Source organism: Rutidosis leptorrhynchoides, chromosome 3, assembly GCF_046630445.1.
Source record: "Rutidosis leptorrhynchoides isolate AG116_Rl617_1_P2 chromosome 3, CSIRO_AGI_Rlap_v1, whole genome shotgun sequence".
Taxonomy (NCBI): domain Eukaryota; kingdom Viridiplantae; phylum Streptophyta; class Magnoliopsida; order Asterales; family Asteraceae; genus Rutidosis; species Rutidosis leptorrhynchoides.
Window position 1 is genome coordinate 689,079,151 of NC_092335.1, and position 20,387 is coordinate 689,099,537.

The following is a 20,387-nucleotide window of genomic DNA, read 5'->3' on the forward strand; positions in this document are numbered from 1 at the left end:
CAGTTTGTGCTGCTGTATTTCACCTTTTTTAGAATTTCAGAATGGAAGATCATAATTCTAAGAGATGAATGTTATACATATAACTGTTGATGTAGATATGCTGTGAGTTTTTAAGGTACTGATTGCTGATTCCCGGTAATTGGTATGTCAGTTCTCGTTACAAGATGCGGATGAGTACATGATGAGACTTCAGCAGATATATATAGTGATTTGTAGGAGAGATTTAAACCAAGGAGCAACGAGGTTGTTGGTACGTCTGCTGGTAATATGATGGATTATAAAAGGTTTCCCGATAACAATAAAAGAGTACACATATAAATCAAGGTTATAATAAGGTTGTTTCGAATGAAAAGTCGAAGTTGACTTGCTGGAGCTGTGACAAAATTAGCTAATTTGGAAAGGGATTGCAAAGTTATTTTGGGTAATAATAACACTAAATAAATTAACACAGCTATGTGTTAAATGTTTACTCAGGTTTTCGAGAGTTTCCAGGTGAATAGCTATATGCATCAATATTTTCTTCCGTAAATGAAGTGCGGTTGGTTCATCCTCTCGATTGAGGTATTTTCAAGAATCATGAAAGGTTTGAACGCAGAATGTAATCGTGAATATACAAATGATGTTTAAGACGAAATCAAGTGGCAACTTGAAGAATTGTTTAGTTTCATAGGTTATAATCAATATTTTAATTCATTTTAATTGTCCAATGTTTTTAGTCCACAGTCGATAGTCCACAGTTAACAATCCACTGATTCATATATAGTTTAATATATAATATTCGAATTAATTAATACGTATCGTGACCCGTATACATCTCAGACTCGATCACAACTCAAACTATATATATTATTATAGAATCAACCTCAACCCTGTATAGCTAACTCCCGCATTACTGCATATAGAGTGTCTATGGTTACTCCAAATAATATATATAGATGCGTCGATATGATATGTCAAAACCTTGTATACGTGTCCTGATATTTAAAGTGCGTAAAATAAATAACAGAAATTAAATGACGATAAATAAAGTGCGTAAAGTAAATAACAGAAATTAAATGACGATAAATAAAGTGCGTAAAGTAAATAACAGAAATTAAATGACGATAAATAAAGTGCGTAAAGTAAATAACAGAAATTAAATAACGATAAATAAAATTGCGAGAATGTAAATTGCGATAATTAAATTGCGATAAATAAAGTGTAATCAGTTAGCTGGGAACAATTAGTTAGGAACAGTTAGCGTGGATTCTTAGCAAAATTTCTCATAGTTAATTTGTTTGTTTCTAACAAATTTTATTTTGTCCAATGTTTTCTTCATTATGCCACTTGTTGGATTATGATAAATCAAAATCCAAATATGAAATTGGATGAATGTGGTTATTCTGTGGTGAACGGATTTGTATATCGGTGGACGTAAGTAGGATAGTAAACGACTGTTGAATTAGATTCGAAGAATGTACAGTGTAACTTATTAATGTGAAATCTAAATATTCCTCGGGTATTACCTACCTGTTAAAATATTTTTCACCATTAACAGTTTGTACACAAGATTTTTTTTTTTTTTTTAATTACAATCTTTATGAAAATATATATACATATATATCTTCTTCAGATGTAATCATGGATTTAATGAGTCAATATGATATTAAACTCATTTGATTTACCGTTGGAACAAGAATATATAATCTCTAAAACATTAGAGATTACATAATCGCCATGTCGAACGAAGATAAATGATGTAGAACGATACGTAGAACGATAATTGTACTCAAGGTATAGAATGAAACGTTGAGGCATGGGTTGTTGATGGCACTGGTGTTGTTATTGATGGTACTGTTGGTGCCGGTGATGTTGTTGAAGCTGGTAATTTTTGCACCATATTCTCCAGATTGATTACTCGAGCGCGAAGTTCGTTGACTTCTTCTATTATTCCGGGATGATTGTCGGTCGGTACGAGCGGATGAATAAGGTTTAGAATTTTAGATAGAATACAATCGTGGTGAGATATTCGGGAAATGAGGGTGAAAATGGTGTTTCAGACTGGTTCGCCGGTAAGTGCTTCAAGTTCATTGCCAAGAGGAAAATTCGGTTGGTGGGTGGAAAGGATCGCCTTCCTCTCGTCTCCATCAGTTAAGTCGACTACAAACCCATCAGATGAATTGGGGATGATTGATTGGTTGATTCATTCTGGTGACGTTGCCTCCGGAGCTTAGGTGAACATCCGTGTCGGAATAGCTGTCGGAATAACTATCGGATTAGCTATCGAAGTCTGAGGGACTCGAACTGTATGAGGGATTCATCTCGTACGATCAGATGAAGTATTTTCGATAAGAAACAGATTATAGGATGTAGATTAGTACCCTGCAATACATAATTCACATATGCGTATACAATACTAAAATCCCGTATGTTACGGAGGAATCTACGAAAGTTGTCAGACAAAGTCTACAGTACAAGATATGCTAAGATATGAATTAGCAGATACGCTAAGATACGAATTTTGTCTATACACTATTCATGCAATCATTGCAGTAAGATGTGTCTAGACTAAGAATGATAAGCAGGTAATTTCCTAAGGATGATAAATAGATGATTTTCGACAAAAAATGATAAGCAAAACTTTTGACATGCAGACACGGTCGAAGTCCAGACTCACTAATGCATCCTAACGACTATCAATTAGACTCACTAATGCAAGACCTGGTTCGCTAAGACCACCGCTCTGATACCAACTCTAACGACCCGTCCTAATCCACAAGGACGAATACATTACATTTGGTTACATTGCGAGGTACTAAACCTCTATATGATACATTTTACAAACATTGCATTCGTTTTTGAAAAGACACTCTTTCATTACATCAAAAGTTGACGGCATGCATACCATTTTATAATATATCTAACTATAATTGACTTAATAATAATCTTGATAAACTCAACAACTCGAATGCAACGTCTTTTGAAATATGTCCTGAATGACTCCAAGTAATGTCTCTAAAATGAGCAAGTACACAGCGGAAGATTTCTTTCATACCTGAGAATAAACATGCTTTAAAGTGTCAACCAAAAGGTTGGTGAGTTCATTAGTTTAACATAAATAATCCTTTCATAATTTTAATAGACCACAAGATTTCATACTTCCATTTCTCATAATCATACGTCCCATGCATAGAGACAAAAATATCATTCATATGGATTGAACACCTGGTAACCGACATTCACAATATGTATATAAGAATATCCCCATCATTCCGGGATCCTCCTTCGGACATGATATAAATTTCGAAGTACTAAAGCATCCGGTACTTTGGATGGGGCTTGTTGGGCCCGATAGATCTATCTTTAGAGTTCGCGTCAATTAGGGTGTCTGTTCCCTAATTCTTAGATTACCAGACTTAATAAAAAGGGGCATATTTGATTTCGATCATTCAACCATATAATGTAGTTTCGATTACTTGTGTCTATTTCGTAAAACATTTATAAAAGCGCATGCATTCTCAGTCCCAAAAATATATATTGCAAAAGCATTTAAAAAGGGAGTGATGAAACTCACTATAATGTATTTTGTAGTAAAAATACATATGACGACATTGAACAATGCAGGGTTGGCCTCGGATTCACGAACCTATATCAAGTATTAACACATTATAGTATAAATCAATTAAGTTTATATATTTGTTATGTATTAATTATTCTTATAATATATTATGATACTTATTTGATATTTAATTAATGTTATATCAATAATATTAGTTGAAACATAATTTTTATGTAATATTAGTATATTTTATGTTATAATATATTTACATATATATCTTTTGTTTTTCAAAATTAATAATCGTAGAAATACCTAACTAAGGGTAATAATAATAATACTAATAGTACGATACTAGTAATAATAATGATAATAATGATTATCATACTTATATGGTGATAATAATATTTATATTTATAATACTAATAATAACAATCATAATAACAATACTATTAAATGATCATAAATTCTTATTTTAGTAATAATAATAGTAATAATTATATTACTACTAATAATAACAATAATAATAATAATATTAATTTTAGAAATGAGAACTACCTTCAAAGAGCTTTTCTAAAAAAATGCCCCAAACAGGGCTCGAACTCGAGACCTCTCGCCCACCCGCAAACACCCTTAACCATTCTGCCATTCATGTTTTTCTGACTTATAAGGCAACCCAAACATATATATCTAGTATTTCTTTCATCTTAGTTCATCATCTTCTTCACCAAGTTTAAAATCAAACGGGGGGCAAAAACTCAACAACAATGGAACGGGTTTTCATTTATGACTTGTAAACAACATGAAACAAAAAAAAAATGTGTTCATGATATAAAAAAAATGAGAAAAAAAACACAAAAAAGCCTACTGCTTGCTAGTAGCTAGAAAAAAAAAATTTTGTTTTCAATTTTGAGTTCGTTTTGGACAATCTTTACAACATGAAACATGTTTCAAATCATTCCTAAAATCTATCAAAATCATCAATTTAACTTAAAACATCAAAACAGGCTCTAATTTCTCCAAGAACAAAACAGTTGACTTTTGACAATTTAACTTTGACTCGTAAATTCGAATTCGTTATTAAGAATTGGAACTTGAGATTTTGCAGGAAGTTTAAGTAAATGATTCCTAACAACTCTGCATTTTTAGTTTTTGAAATTTGTTTCGAATTTACGTTAGTGTATATTACTGTGAAGAACTCAAGAACTCAAAAATTGATTTTTAGATTAAGAGTGTTATAGGTTATGATTACAACATGAATTGTGTTGCAAATCATTCCTGTAAACTTTATGGATCATCAAATTAACTGGAGATATCAAAACAAACTCGAATTTGATTCAAGAACACTTAGTTGACTTTGAAAACCAAAACTTTGACTCTCAAATTAGAAATTGATAGAAAGAATTGAAGATTGAAAACTTACAGATAGTTTAGATAGATGATTCTTAATATATCAACATATTTTCTTTTTAAGTAATCATTACATATATATATACTTTTAATATTTTCTTAGTCCATAGTTAGCAGTCCGATGTTAGTGGTCCACAATTAGTTGCTTAAATAAAATAAATAAAGACCCCATCGTATTCGTATTGATCAGAATTAATCTCGACCCATAGTACCATGTTGTCAAATGACGTGTTGCGTACATAAAGTACCGTGTTGTCAAATGACGTGTTGCGTACAATCATGAGGTCTTATGATTAATCTTTTCGTGTTGTTTACGGGTGGTCCTGAAATATATAAAATCAAATCATAAGTAATTATATATAAAATATCATATTAATTAGAAAAGATATGATTAATTTACTTTTTCTCCAAATATTTTCGTAGCTAAACTAGCTTCGGATACCCAATCTTGTTTTAGTCGTAGTTTCTTCATTACAACTCCGTTTTTATTGGTTCAACTTTCTACTTCCTTGGATCGAGTCAAATTTTAAGAATATGAACTGAAAATACCTTAGTTTGTATTCGAAATCATAGGTTATAGGTCAAACTTTGGTGAAACTTATGAAAGTGATCATTTTCCATCATAAAAATAACATTTAATGATCATTTTTCTAAAAATACTTACACTTTGAGTTAAATCATGAAATTTTTATGTGTTAACATATTCATAAGAAATATAATTTTTCCAGAACATGAACTTCCAATTCAAAGTTCAAGATGGTTTTTAATTATCCAACCCAAAACAGCTCCCGGTTGCACTCCGACGACGTAGATTCAGTTTTTAAGATATTATTTGTAAAACCAAGTTATATCTTGTTAGGTTAGCATATCATTATGATATATTACAGGTCTTGAAGTATTTTAAAAGTCAAGTTAGAAGGATCTATTTAGTTTTCGAACAAGTTTGAAATCATTCAAACTATGTTCTTGTTGTTAAAATTTTATACCACAAAATAAGATAGCTATATGAATATGAATCGAATAAGATTATGAACAAGGTTACTACCTCAAGTTACTTGGACAAAGTTACTGCAAAAGATAAGAAATAATCTTAGAATCAAAGAGTGGTGGAGTTAGATCAAAAGGCTGGAAGTAAACTTCTTCAAATGGGTGGTTATTTTGATATGTTCTTGAAAGAGTTTTCTTATGGTGTTTAAGGCTTGTAATTGAAGCTAAATGATGGGGAAAATGCTTGGAGATGATCAAGTATGAAGTTAGAAGTATTTTGAGAGAGAAATAAGGGTGTAGGTATGAGAAAATGGAGTGAAAAAATGGTGTTCATTTATAAAAACGTTTTTAGTTTATAAAGAAATAAAAGGATTCCTAATTTTGTTTTTGTTGGTAAGCTTGTTATTGGGTATGACCTGACTTGGATCATAACATGTTAGCCACATTAATTTAATATGTCTCTCGGGCATATGAAATGCCTTCAATCTCCCACTTGCACGAGAAACATAAGAAATTAATGCAAGTGATGGATACCACCTAACGACCGTCCATCACCCCCAATATGTTATGACTTTGTGCCATTCAATAACATCATCCCTTTCGAGTTCCCATCTCGAATATGAATAGGTGAATCTTTTCATTATATCCTTTCGTCCTAGATGTCATGTTAAATCCAAGAGACACAGAGTGATCACTCTCTTCTAGATTTAACTTTATCAGGCCTTGGACATCTGACTCTCAACGAATAAGAGGGACAAATTCCATCTTGACTACATACGTCCTAAATATATATACCTTGTATTATACCTGAGCTCTTCCTTATGAACTACCATATTTCAGAATAGCGAAGGAATGAATCAAGGCACAATACTTGGTAAATATCCGAACCCAATATGTATCTCAGGTCAGAGGATACAATGATATTCGCCTTTACTCAAGACTACATGTGATCAACCACAAAGGCTCCATTTAGTAAATCTTGAGGGCGGGTCTTCCAATATTTGTATCCCACAAATATCTATGAACCTTGGTTGCAACCTTGCCCCACATTCAGTCCGTGAATGTATACCAATCCAAGTTCATAATAGTCTAAACCTCACGCTTGTTCCCACAAATGTGATCAACTACGGAATTTAGAATAATTGCTTATTCATGGATAAAATATGCAAAATAGGAACTTAACTCAAAATAAATTAAACCATAATTATATTAATGAGTTTGAACAATTTCGTTCCGTTACAATACTTAAAACAGATCATGACCAATCACTAGAATATCGAAGCCCTAATGCACAAACATGTCCAGCATGTTTTGATCCATGTAAGAGCTTCGTGAGAGGATCCGCTATGTTAAAATCTGTGTGAACTTTGCGAATACATATCTTTCCCTTTTCAACTTCATCCCTTATGTAGTTGAATCTCCGCTCAATGTGACGGGTCTTTTGGTGAGCACGAGGTTCTTTGATTTAAGCAATCGCACCCTCGTTGTCACAAAAGATCTCAAGAGGGTCCTGAATGGATGGGACCACTCCTAAGTCGTCTATGAATTTCTTCATCCATGCAGCTTCTTGAGCTGCCAATGAGGCGGCAATGTACTCCGACTCTGTAGTGGATAATGCAACAACATCCTGTTTTGAACTCTTCCAAGAGACCGCACCACCATTTAATGTGAAGACATAACCAGATTGTGATCGAGAATCATCTCGATCAGTTTGGAAACTCGCATCCACGTAACCTTTTACAGCGAGTTCCTCCTCACCAGACCCATATATCAGAAACATATCCTTAGTCCTCCTAAGGTATTTCAATATACTTTTAACAGCAATCCAATGACCGTTTCCTGGGTTATTCTGGTATCTACTTGTCAGGCTAAGAGCGCATGACACATCCGGTCTAGTGCATATCATTGCATACATGATTGACCCAATGGCAGAAGCATATGGGACTTTCTTCATTCTCTCCTGTTCATCTTTCGTGGTGGGGCACTGAGATGAACTGAGAAGTGTTCCCTTTTGAATAGGTACCAAACCTTTCTTAGAGTTCTCCATCTTGAACCTTTTCAAGATCTTTTCAATGTATGCACTTTGATTTAAACCTATCAGTTTCTTGGATCTATCCCTGTAGATCCCAATCCCCAAAACGTATTGTGCTTCTCCAAGATCCTTAATGGAGAAGCATTTGCTTAACCAAGTTTTAACACCTTGCATTGCCGGAATATCATTTCCAAATAACAATATATCATCCACATATAGTACAAGGAACATGATAGTGCTCCCACTAGCTTTCTTGTATACACAAGCTTCATCACCATTTTTAATGAAGTCAAATTTCTTGGCCTCCTCATTAAAACGATGATTCCACATTCTAGATGCTTGTTTCAATCCGTAGATTGACTTCTTTAACTTGCATACCTTTTTAGGATATTTCGGATCAACAAAACCCTCAGGCTGAACCATATAGACATCTTCCTCAAGATGTCCATTTAGGAAAGCGGTCTTGACATCCATTTGCCATATTTCATAATCATAATGAGCAGCAATGGCAAGTAATATCCTAATAGACTTTAGCATTGCCACAGGCGAAAAAGTTTCATCATAGTCAACCCCTTGAGTTTGAGTGAAACCTTTTGCTACAAGTCTAGCTTTATATGTATCCAAGTTTCCATGTATGTCGGTTTTCATTTTGAAAAGCCATTTACAATCAACTAGCCTTGAGCCAGCAGGTTGTGTAACAAGTTCCCAAACTTGGTTGTCATACATAGATTGCATCTCAGCGTTCATGGCTTCCTGCCATTTATCTTTATCAATCCTTGATAAAGCATCTTGGTAGTTTATTGGTTCATCCAAATCAACCACATAGCAACCATCCATGAGAAACCCATATCTCTCAGGAGGATTACTAATCCTACCAGATCTGCGAACGTCTTGTGTATTTTGATCATCCATTTGATCATTCTCAACATTTTCATGTTGAGTGCTAGTGTCAACCAATTGTGTATCATCTACTTGATCTTGAACCTCCTCAAGATCTATCTTCCTTTCACTATTTCCTTCCATTAGGAACTTAGTTTCAAGGAATTCCGCCTTCCGAGCAACAAATACATTCTGCTCGGATGGATCATAGAAATAATATCCCATATCATTCTTGGGATATCCTATGAAGATACACTTCATGGATCGAGCATTCAACTTATTAGGGACGTAACGCTTAGGGTAAGCTTCACATCCCCATACCTTTAAGTATGAAAGAGATGGAGGTTTTCCAAACCACATCTCATGAGGTGTTCGTTCCAATTTCTTGGTTGGGGCCATATTTAAAATACGAGCCGCGGAGCATAGACAATAACCCCAAAATGATAGAGGTAACGAGCTTCTAGCCATCATAGATTGAACCATATCCATTAGGGTTCGGTTCCTCCTTTCGGAAACTCCATTCAGTTGGGGTGTTCCAGGAGGAGTGAGTTGTGAGATAATCCCACAACTTCTAAGATGATTTTGGAAGGCATCGCTTAGGTATTCACCTCCTCTATCGGTACGCAGTACCTTGATTATCTTGTTGAGTTGATTTTGTACTTCGTTTTGATATTCTTTGAATGCTTCAAAAGTTTCATCCTTATGCCTTAACAAGTAGACATATCCGAAACGACTGAAGTCATCAATGAATGTAACAAAGTATCTTTCACCATTCCTAGTCATGGGCTTAAAGGGTCCACACACATCCGAATGTATTAATCCCAATAAGTCTTTAGCCCTTTCATAGGTCCCTTTGAAAGGTGCTTTAGTCATTTTACCTTGTAAACAAGATTCACATACATCAAACGAGTCCATCTCATTTGATTTTAAAAGTCCATTCTTTTGAAGTGTATGCATTCAGTTCTTGTTTATGTGACCAAGGCGACAATTCCATATGTAGGAATCACTCAAATCCCTTTTGAGTTTCTTGGTGCTTGTATGGTACATTGAGCTACTAGATGATGTGTCATCATGAACCAATTCATAAATTCCATTTGAAGGCGAAGCCTTGAAATAGAATACATTATCTAAACAAACATGGATATCATCATTAATAAAATTAACATTAAAACCATATTGTTTCAAACGGGAAACAGAAATAATGTTTCGACACAAGTCGGGTGCATACAAAACATTGTTCAAAATAAGTTCCAAACCACTTGGAAGCTTTAATACAAAGTCTCCTTGAGCCTTCACTTTCACTTTGGCTCCATTACCCATAAAGAGACTTGATGTTCCCGTTTGCTTGCTACTTCTTTTGAACCCCTGCAAAGAATTGAAAATGTGAGTTCCACATCCAGTGTCTAATACCCATGTATTAGAAGAAGTAATACTAAGCTCTATATATACCATATATATGTTACCTGAGGATTGCCCCGCATCCCTCTTTTCCTTCAACTCCTTAAGGTAGACCGGGCAATTGCGTTTCCAGTGACCCATTTCACCGCAACCGAAGCACGGGTCTTCCTTGGGGTTTGCTTGTCCGGCAACCTTTTGCTTCTTGTTCTTGTTTTTGGTTGGGGTAACCATCCTCCCCTTTCCTTTGCCTTGATGGGCGGGTCCTTTCCTCTTAGCCGCCTTTGGCTTAGAGGTGTTGTTACCTTTGAACCCACCATCATTGATCATTAGCACGGGTGAAGCCCTCTTACCCATGCTAGTTTCCGCCGTCCTTAACATGCCATGAAGTTCACCAATGGTCTTATCCATCCCATTCATATTGTAATTAATTACAAATTGGTCAAACCTCTTTGACAAGGAGTTTAGGATAAGATCGGTGGCTAGCTCATTGGAAATGTTGAGGTTAAGACGGTTTGCGCGATCAATGAGGCTTTTCATTTTGAGGACATAGGAGGAGACGGATTGGGTGTCATCCATACGACATGCATGTAGCGCTCGAACCGTTTCGAAGCGCTCGACACGTGCTTGTTGAAGGAACATCTCCTTCAATTGCGTTATCATGTCATATGCACTATGATGTTCGAAATCCTTTTGGAGTTTGGGTATCATAGTCCCAAGCATTAGGCAACCAACTTGCACCGAATCAGCACAATATTTGTCATAGTAAGCCATGCCCTCCGTATCATCCATGTCAGGTTGATCGGGAATGGGGTCCTCCAACACATACGCTTTATCCTCAAGTTTAAGGACAATCCTAAGATTACGGAACCAATCCATAAAGTTCGTATGGTTGAGTTTGTCTTTCTCGAGGAGAGACCTTAACGATAGGTTGTTTAGGTTAAGTGGTGCGTTTTGCATGTTGTTGTTGTTATTAGCGGCCATCTACAAAATTAACAAAGTTCATTTAAGTATTGATTTCAAATTTAATAAACAATACCCTTTTATATTATAATTGTCTTATTAAATATTAGAATCCAACGGTAAATCAAATTTCGGTTAGGTGACCTTTATCCCATTATTTGATTTAGCTAGGTAGTCATTTATATGACAATTGCAATCCTTTTGCAACTTCTAAATTATGGGATCATGCAATCCTTTTGCATGGCATATTTATCCCATCAACGCCTATTTGTTCCTCATGCTTCGGTGACCCTAAGTTCATGATTCCCAAATCAAGTCGTCCTACTTGTGTAAACATGTAAAATTAACATGCAAGTGGTTAGGTGACCTTTATCCCACAAGCATGTGAATTTTACCTTAACCATATTAGTTTGCTCATAACGGTTAGGTGACCTTTATCCCATTATGAGTTCACTACTATGTTCAAGTGTCCCACAATAGGATGGCGTTTAACTTGTTTTCCTTGTTTGTAAAAGGGATTTTAAGTTTTCATTAATACTAGTTTGAGAAAACTTTTATGCCATACACCAACATGCATTTAGTGTATGGTACTTATGAAAAACCATTTTCATGTCTTGTAATTTGCCAATTACTTGATATAAATCATTTTATATATATATGATCCTTTTCTTGTTCTTAATAACCATTTATTAAGGTCTTTAGTTGCTTTTTAATTTAACCAATTAAATTGTCGTTTTGCATGTCATTAATACATCTAATTTAACCATTTAAATTGTCGTTTTGCTTGTTGTTATCTTGTGATTAATTGCATCAACCAAACATACAATACAATAAACAAACAAACAATCACACATGCAAAACAAGTATGTTCACAATCTAGCCATTTTGGTGGACATTTGTTTAGCCGAAAACAAATGTCACCGGGTTAAGGGGTAATAATACAAAGTAGGAGATTTCAAATCTCCCACTTAACCTTGCATCCATATGCTCCTTGTGTTCTTCAAGTCTTCATCATCTTGTATCTTCATTTTTACAAAATATGTATCCTAATACATTTTTATCTAGAAAATGAAAATACAACCTATTCTATTTTACATACCAAATGTAAAACAAATTACATAGCCAAATGAATGAATTATTACATGCCATATGAATGAATAATATTACAAACCAAATAACATTACAAATCAACCAAACACACATGCATGCAACACAAGGTCAAGGCTAAGATTGTGAACATTAACATGTAACCAAATATGAACCAAATGGAAGAGCCCAAACCCACTTTTGGACCCTTTTGAATTCGGCATTCATCATAAACCCACCCAAACCCATTTGTTTTTGCAATCTACATTCATGCATGTTCATAGATTGCAAATATAGTGGGTTTAAAACAACAATTCGAAGCATATTTCAACAACTTCGGCTCTAGATACCATTGTTGGGATTTAACAAGTTTGAAACTCTTAAAACCATTTAAGATTATAATCAAAACGGAAGCGTGTAATTATAAATTAAACTTGTTAATATTTAAACCAATTTAAAGTTAAATCCCAATAGGATCAAGTTATGAAATCATGCTTACAAATTAACAAGAAAGGGAGAGTTATATATACCTCCTTAAAACAAGTTTAAGGGCTGTTCAAATGCTTATAAGATGATGAACAAATGTGTAGAACTTCAAGCCTTTGATCCTCCAACACCACCCTTAAGTTTACTAGACTTTATAACCTTAACACCCTTGTTAATCTAGCTTGAAACCCCTTTTTTGTACCCAAAATTTCTGAACAGCAGCCCTCAAGAAATGATGCTGAATGCAAGTTCCAAAAGCATGAAACCTCAAGTTGTTATACCCCAAACTTGTGACCAACACCTTGTACTTTGGTTAGGATTTTATCAACACTTGAGAATAAGCTTGTTAAAAGAAAATTGGTCACCTTATCTCCTTTGGAACCCCACGGCAGAAACAGCAAAAGGAGGGAGAAAGATGCAGTTTTTCCTTGCTTATTTTATGTGTATTTGCATGTATTACTTGAGTCTCAAAAGGAGCAAGGCATGTGTGTATGGATATATGGAAAGAGTGGTCAAATGCACAAGTTCTTAACACTAGAACTCAAACTCCCATGCCACTTCCCTTTAGTTTAAAAAAAAAGATTAGTTTTATAAAAGTATTATGATTGATTTCCGGGATTTAAGGGATTTAAAGAGAATCTTACGTAATAAGATTTGGTTCTTTGGTGATTAAGGAAATCAGGATCTTCTTTGATTATATGCAATAATCTGTTTCGATTGCTCTGTCGGATATTTCACTATAAATTCACCCCTTCGTTTCCTTATTTTCCACTACTCACACCTTCTATTCTTTCTCCCTTGATTCTTACTTTAAAGCATTCATCAATATGCTTCATCCAGTCCTGATTCTTGATATACTCCTAACTTTTATATTTGTCATTCTTCTTTTTCATCTACCACCAGAAGAATCTATTTACTTCTACTATTCTCTTGTGTTTATAGTGTTTCTAATTCTCCCGTGTCTCTATATTGCTATCTGCATCGATATACACGGTTTGTAATTTCAGGGTTATTATCGAAGTTTATATTCTTCATTATTTTTCGGAGCTTTATGCTTTCGTTTTCTCTTCCCGACTTCGAGTCAAGCGAGTAATGGTCCGGAATTCGTAGATATGAAATTCAGAATGAACATAGCTAATGCTCTAAGAAGAAAATGGTAATAGAACGATTTTGATTTGTTAAATTACCAGAATACCCTGGAGAAGACCGAGTCATCCAGAAAAATATTCTCTTGATATGTTTAGAGATTAGATAGAATGTAAGAGTCGTGTAAATGGCACATGATGACGGTACTGTAAATCATCATGCTTCATTAGAAACTCAGCATGACTTACTGTAATATAATGATGTTGATCAAGTGTCATTATATTATACTAATCCATGCTTCAGTTCCCAACACTACTTCAAAACATTCATATTTTAAACTCGAAGGTTTCAGAATTTAGAAACTAACACATTTTCTTTTATGTTGCAGATATTACGGAGAGATAAATGATCTCAGATAAGAATAGTTGTGAAAATATCGCCAGAAATATGGAGGATATTTATAATAGAACATAAGAGAATATCTTAGAATTTCTAATATCAATGGATGATGAAGAAGATTTGTCTGTGAAGGTTTAGAATGAGAAATAAGATGTTTGCTAACGATTTCAGCAGGCACAGAATCATTTGGATTCTTTGAAGGCAAACTTATTCTTTGTGATTTGTCCACGACTTTCTTCATAGTTTCACATAATCCGCTTTTCGGTACTAAATTTTTTATCGAGCGTTCCTAACACTCCTTTCTTTATCATCAAACTTTTGGCCATTAAGATCATCTACAACATGCTGCTTCGTCAGCATTTTCAAAGTTAACTGATCTGGGTCATCGGTTATCAAACCGAGGTAGTTTCAGGAGAATTGTGTTTTTGGAATGATTAATCGCTGATGGTAATATTGTGAAATATAAAAGGTTCCCCAGTAACAATAAAGAGTACGCATATATATCGCGGTTATAATAAAGTTGTTTCGGATGAAAAGTCGGAGTTGACTTGCTGGAGCTGTGACAAAATTAGCTACTTTGGAAAGGGATTGCAAAACGATCTTCGGTAATAACAATGTCAAAGGAACTAGAACAGATACGTGTCAAACGTTTACTCAGTTTCCGAGGGTTTTTCAGGTGCATAACTATATGCATCAATCTTTTCTTCCGTAGATGAAGTACGGTTGGTTTATCCTCTCGATTGAGGTGTTTTTAAGAATCATGATAGATTTGAGCGCTGATTGTAATCGTCGAGATACAATGAGGTTTAAGATGAAATCAAGTGGCAATCTTGAAGAAATGTTTAGTTTCATATGTTATAATCAATATTTTAATTCATTTTAATTGTCCAATGTCATTAGTCCACAGTTGATAGTCCACAGTAACAGTCCAATAATTCATATATAGTTTAATATATAATATACGAATTAATTAATACGTGTCGTGACCCGTATACCTCTCAGACTCGATCACAACTCAAACTATATATATTATTGTAGAATCAACCTCAACCCTGTATAGAGAACTCGATCATTACTGCATATAGAGTGTCTATGCTGATTCCAAATAATATATATAGATGCGTCGATATGATATGTCAAAACATTGTATACGTGTCCCAATATTTAAAGTGCGTAAAATAATTACAGAAATTAAATGACGATAAATAAAAGTGCGATAATTAAATTGCGATAAATAAACTGCGATAAATAAAATGTAATCAGTTAGCTAGGAACAGTTAGTTGGAACAGTTAGCGTGGATTCTTAACAAAATTTTTCATAGTTAATTTGTTTGTTTCTAACAGATTTTATTTTGTCATATGTTTTCTTCATATGGCACTTGTTGGATTCTGGGAAGTCAAAATCCAAATATGAAATTGAATGAAAATGGTTATTCTACGGTGAACGGATACGTATATCGGTGGTTGTAAGTAGGATAGTAAATGACTGTTGAATCAGCTTCGACGAATGTACAATGTAACTTATTAAGATGAAATCTAATTATTCCTCGGGTATTACCTACCCGTTAAAAAAAAAAAATTCACCATTAATATTTTGTACAAAAGAACTTTTAATTACAATCTTTATGAAAACATATATACATATATATTTTCTTCAGATGAAATCATGAATTTAATGAGTTAATATGATATTAATCTCATTTGCTTTTTGGTTTGAGCTAGAATAAGAAATCTCTAAAACTTTTTGAAACCACATATTCTTTGCAAAATATCAATGAAGTTATGGATCAATACTTCATCGTTCATTATTGTTGGTACTCCTTGGTATCTATGGTGCGTATGATGTTGATGTTTGTGGGACAGATTATGATGTCGAGATATGTGATGCGGATGTTGTTTGTTAGTGGTGATGATGGTATTGTTGATGTTATTGATGGTGGTGCTGGCTGCTGGTGCTGCTGCTGGTGTTTGCAACCTTCGCACCATGTTCTCCAAAGCCGTCACGCGTGCGCGAAGTTCGTTAACTTCTGCTAGTACACCGGGATGATTGGCGGTTGGAGCGAGTGAATGAACAAGATTTGTAATATGGGATAGTATATAATCGTGACGAGATAATCTAGAAATGAGAGAGAAAATGGTGTTTTGAATAGGTTCGCCGGTAAGTGCTTCAGGTTCATCGCCAAGAGGGCAATTTGGTGGATGGAATGGATCACCTTCTTCTTGTCTCCAGTGATTTAGTATATTACGAACCCATCCCCAATTCATCCAGAAGAGATGATGGGAAATTGGTTGATCCATTCCGGTGACGCTGCTTTCGAAGCCCGAATGGAAATCCATATCGGCATAACTGTCGGAATCTGAAGAATTCGAACTAGATGCGGAATCCATCTTGTATAATGGGGAAAATGAATTTTTGGTATGGAATAGATTATAGGAGTTAGATTTGGTACTCTTCAATACATAATTTACATATGTATATATAATACTAAAATCCCGTAAATTACGGAGAATCTTTGAAAAGATATCAGTCAAAGTTCGCAATAACAGATATGCTAAGATAAGAATTCGTCTATACACTATCAATGCAGTAAATGCAGTAAAACGTGTCTAGACTTATGAATGATAAGCAGGTAATTTCCTAAGGATGATAAGCAGATGATTTCCGACTAGAAATGATAAGCAAAACTTTTGACATGTAGACACGGTCGAAGTCCAGACTCATTAATGCATCCTAACAACTACTAGTTAGACACACTAATGCAAGACCTGGTTCGCTACGACCACCGCTCTGATACCAACTGAAAGGACCCTTCCTAATCCACCTGGACGAAGTCATCAACATTTGGTCCCATTGCGATGATCGGCTCCAAGTAATGTCCTTATATTGAGCAAATGCACAGCGGAAGACTTAATTCGTACCTGAGAATAAACATGCTTTAAAGTGTCAACCAAAAGGTTGGTGAGTTCATAGGTTTATCATAACAATCATTTCAATATGTTAATAGACCACAAGATTTCATAATCATAAACATAATACACTCGCAAGTGTATGTAAAGCATTCTAAGTGGTTGAGCACTTGGTAACCATACTTAACATTTAATCAACGTCGCATATTCCCTTTATTATGAAATCTCACTACACCGTACCAAGTGTAGTCACCAAAACGAAGTACTGTGCAACCGTTGAATACTGGTCGTCCAGTCCGGTTGGGGTTGTCAGGCCCGATAGATCTATCAACAGGATTCGCGTTTACAATACCCATGTAAATAGTAGTTACCAAGCTACAGGGAAATATGCCAGTGGTACAACTCAACGTAGAATATATTTTTAAGTACTTGTGTCTATTTTGTAAACATTTATAAAAGCAGCGCATGTATTCTCAGCCCAAAAATATATATTGCAAAAGCAATTAAAAAGGGAGCAAATTAAACTCACTTTTGCCTTGAAGGTATTTAATTCGACTTGGTCTCCGATAGATATCACGAACCTAACCATATATATAATATATCAACATATTTTATTTTTAAGTAATCATTACATATATATATATATATATATATATATATATATATATATATATATATATATATATATATACTTTTAATACTTTTAATATTTTCTTAGTCCATAGTTAGCAGTCCGATGTTAGTGGTCCACAATTAGTTGCTTAAATAAAATAAATAAAGACCCCATCGTATTCGTATTGATCAGAATTAATCTCGACCCATGGTACCATGTTGTCAAATGACGTGTTGCGTACATAAAGTACCGTGTTGTCAAATGACGTGTTGCGTACAATCATGAGGTCTTATGATTAATCTTCTCGTGTTGTTTACGGGTGGTCCTGAAATATATAAAATCAAATCATAAGTAATTATATATAAAATATCGATATTTTATATGTAGCTTATATGTAGCTACAAATAAAATGACATTTAGTGGCATACATTTTTAATGGCACTTCATTTATGTGCCATTATATGTAGCTTATAATGGCACTTTGGTGTATGCCACCAATTACAAATGACATTTAGTGGCATTTTTAACATTGTGCCATTGATGTACATGAATAGTTGTGGCACAATTTTATATATGCCATTAAAGTGTATGTGTATTAGTGGCACAATTTCATATATGCCATTATTGCACACGTATATTAGTGGCAAAAATACTATATGCCATTAATTTACACACAATTTTGTGGCATAAGTTCATATATGCCATTAGTTCACATGTATATTAGTGGCACAAATATTATATGTCACTAAAGTACGCACAGTTTAGTGGTACAATTTCGTATATGCCATTAAAGTGCATGTGTACTAGTGACACAATTATATATATGCCATTATCTTACATGTATATTAATGGCACATATATTATATGTCATCGATGTACACACATTTTAGTGGCATAAGTTCATATATGCCGTGATTTCATATACATATCAGTGGTACAAATATTATATGTCATTAATGCTCATATATATTAGTGACACAAATAATGTATGTCATTATCGTACGCTCATTTTAGTGGCAATTAAATTTTATATTTGCCATTAATGCTTATGTATATTAGTAAGAAGTAATTGATAAGAAATATATAAGTTAATGTATATTTAATTGATTAACTTTACATATTTTGTATTTACTCATATATATAATCAATTATACATTTGACTGATAGTTTTTTTTTTACGTCCAAAAAATCAATTAAATAAATAAAATGATCCCTAGCAAGGCGCTAAGGATAATTACAATGACATAGATAAACATGAGTTTCAATTCGAAACTAGATGACCTCTATTTTTAATCCAACGAAACGATAATATATAAATGAATGCCATCAAATAAGTTACTCCTATTACAAAAAGAATTATTAAAAAAAACTTCGTTCTGAAACCGCCAAATAACCCTCTAACCATGTAATGAAAGTATCCCATGAAAAACAAATAGGAAGAGCGTAGTCAAGCCACACTCGAACTCTAAGCCAAATCTCTTTAGCCAAGTCACAATCGAAGAATAAGTGATCCCGAGTCTCAATATTATTATTGCAAAGTGGACAAACAACCGAATTAATCTCTATCCCCTTAGCGGAAAGGTTCCAACGATAATTGATGATGTGTTTGTTGGTTAGGAGTATTATGATAATGTGTTAAAATATAATTGGATTAAGTATTAATAGGGAATAAAAATGATATTTTTAAATTTATAAAAAATTAAAAAAAACAAGAAACACATGTTTCTTCTCCCGTCTCTTTCCAACTGACGCCAAAGAAACACCACCAAGTGACGCCTTGTTACGCCAGATTCTGGCGTTTCTTCTCCGCCACATCACCAAGTGATGCCGTCACTTGGTACCGATACAAATGGTCTTAATGTATGTAGATAGGATTAAAGGAGAAAGAAAAAGTAAGGGGTAAAACATGAATGTAAAAAGAAAGTACAGTAATATTATGACATGTACTTTTATGATATTTTTATGATATTTTCTTAAGTTGTGTGTTTTTTGTTTAGAAACAACTAATATGGGATGGAGGAAATAGATAATAAGTAGATAAGTTCCATGTTTCATTTATAAAGATTAAGATAATTTAATTAAAATGTATTGATATATATATATATATATATATATATATATATAGTAGAGAGATCAAATGAGAACTTTTTTGGTGTGAGAACCCAGAGAACTTAAAAATACACTGAAATTCAAGCAAAAAGGGAAATTCGAGCAAAAATGAGACACAGACGAACAAAAAATGGGGAATTCGAGCAAAAAATGGGAAGAACGAACAAAAAAAACACGGCCGAACAAAAAAGGTGATAATCGAACAAAAAATGTGATAGTCGAACAAAATGTGTTCTACATTTTTGACAGTCGAACAAAAAATGTAGAACACAGCGGTAGTCGAACAAAAATATTGATAGTCGAACAAAAATGTGTTCTACATTTTGGTAATTCGAACAAAAAAAAATCGTTCGTCCGTGTTTTTTTTTGTTCGACTATGGTGATTTTTGTTCGTCCGTCTGCTTTTTTTGCTCGTCCATGTCCCTTTTTGTTCGAATTTCAGTGTATTTTTGAGTTCCTAGAGTTCTCACACTAAAAAAATTCTCTGGATCCTCTCATAT